Below are 2,587 nucleotides of genomic sequence, written 5' to 3'. Positions count from 1 at the left end.
TCTTTTAACTGAGTTGTTCTTAATGGACATTTTTTTGATAAATCTAGTTAATTACACTAGTATATTTAACTGAAATTCCCAAATTAAAAGGGGGACTCTTTCCATTTTCGCATTTCCGCTCCTGTAGCGTCTTAAAAATCTGAATGAGTACTCCCGGAGCGATGTAACAGAAAGGATCCATACCTGCATCGATGCATCGGTCCGCAACTTTTCAGCGTTCGCCTGCGTCGTTAAAAGTTATTTAAAGCGAGCATTCGTTTTCCCTGGAATTCTAGACATCGGAAAAGTTTCACTGGTTTCTCTGTGCCATGTTGGAATAAAATGAAATAGGTACTATAGGTAGTAGAATACCAATTTGAACTATGCATTTGGCATCGGTATAAAAGTTTCCAAACTTTCAGACTTACGGCCTTTGGCGATTTCCTAAGAATAAAGGTATGTTACAGCGGACCAAATCTCGACTGGGGGATAATTGTAACTTTGTAACTAATCCATTATTACACTTTTGTCTCATGTTGAGTTCTACATGTATCCACTGAACACGCCTACCATATATAACCGGTGGACACTCTATTTAATTATGCAAACATTGTAAAACATGAAAAAAAATGGACCAGTTACAGTTACAGTCGAGATTTGTCCCGCTGTACGATAGGTATATTTAGGTTTTCTTTGCTGTACCTAGATGGTACAACAAAATATTCATTACCTGTTTTTTTTTTCAGTCAAATAAAAATATTATAATCGACAGAATCCGGCGCAGGCGTTGCTTTGCGGAAATCTACGTTTAATCAAAATGTAGAAAATTCCTTTTCACCACACCAACAGCTTTCTTTGCTATTCGAAAACAGATAGCAAAATTGCATTTTATCCACAAGGGGGCAAAGTAATTTCATACAAATTTTAACTCGATGTCTTAATCTGGCTGCCAGATTTTAATATAAATGATGATTTTGAATCATAAATATTGAATAAATTGATGGATTTCATTTATTTTGATGTTTTACGTATTTTGTTCGTGTTGGTGTGGTGAAAAATTTTGTGTTTCACTCGGTGGCAAAGTTTGTTTAACCTTCGTGCCTTGATACCCTCGCAACGCTCAAGATTCCACTTTTTGGAATATTGGAATCTTTCGCTTGCTCTGGTATCAATATTGGCACGTGCGGTTAAACAACTACTTTGCCCCCTTGTAAAACAAATAACTATTGCTAGTTCGCGAATAGTATAACGTGCTAGTCTATTAGTGCTAACCCGCTATACTACTGGCCTATTTTATACATGCATTTTGATGTTCCCAAACGTCTACATAAAAACCGGCCAAGTGCGAGTCGGACTCGCCCACCGAGGGTTCCGTACAAACTTTTAATGGTCAAAATAATCTAATACTACTCATACTCATTTATTTGTAACGCCATTTTACACGTCAAGATTTGATTTAAAAAAATAATATTCATACAACAATAATACTTAGAAAATAAATAGACAGAAGATTGAAATTACAAAAAGTTAGGCAATATTCACATAAAAAATTTACAAAAATATTTTTCTAATTAGGTAATAAAAAAATTGTCATAAGTGTAGAACGGGTGCTCGACCAGCCAATTTTTTAAGCAGTACTTAAAGTTCGACACTCTAGGTACTTCAACCACATATTGCGGCAATTTATTATAGACGGCAGGGTCCGTCACATGTGTTAACTTGTTGGATTTCGCCAATATACGGTCGATACCTACTAACTTTCCGGCATTTAGAGTGTTGTACTTGGAACACATGTTGTTAGTGTTGTCACAGAATATATACAAGTACAGAAGGCTCACTCCTTTGATGTTCACAAAATACCGCCATTCTAAATTATTACCTTCATTAACAAACGGACCGTACGCGAGCAGCCAACATTGCATTTTATTTCGCCGTGCGAAGGTCGTCGCCAATGAATGGGCCGCGAACTCGCGGCCGCTGGTACTTGTAGCGCGGCGATAGAATCGCGGAGTCAGCCACCCCTGGTTTTGTATGCTTCCAAGTTCTCTCTTACATAAATGGCTACCCGCATGATAACTATTGCAGGCAGTCTCAGGATTCTTTTTTTTTAAAGAGTTCTTTGGCCGGGGTGTCTACAGGTACCTGAGTAACGATCCTGATAGCTCGTTTCTTAAACCGAAAGACCCTCTTCCATTCAGCACAACGCGCAACGTCCCCAGAGCTCCACACCGTACTGTATTAATGAATGGACAGTGGCGAAATAGGATGTCCAGGCTACTTCTGGAGCCACAGACTTTGCAACTCGACCTAAGGCAAAGCACGCACTGCCCAGACTATCACACAGTTTATCTACTTGCTGGTCCCATTTTAAGCCGTGATCTGTAGTCGTGGATGCCATCTATAGTCCCGTCTGGCAGAAAACATGAAACTTGGCATGTATATAGCTTATAGGATTATAAGAAAAAAATGAAGTAGAAACACGCCGAGGTGTCAATGTTTCCCCTCCTCCCCACTTTTGTATCCCTGTTTTCAGTTTTTTTATATTTCCATGAAAATCGTAAAAGCTACAACAATAACGTCTAAGAGAAGTATATTCTCTATAAAATTC

Source organism: Leguminivora glycinivorella, chromosome 3, assembly GCF_023078275.1.
Source record: "Leguminivora glycinivorella isolate SPB_JAAS2020 chromosome 3, LegGlyc_1.1, whole genome shotgun sequence".
NCBI lineage: Eukaryota > Metazoa > Arthropoda > Insecta > Lepidoptera > Tortricidae > Leguminivora > Leguminivora glycinivorella.
The sequence above is the reverse complement of the archived record's forward strand: the minus strand, read 5'-3'. Positions refer to the sequence as shown.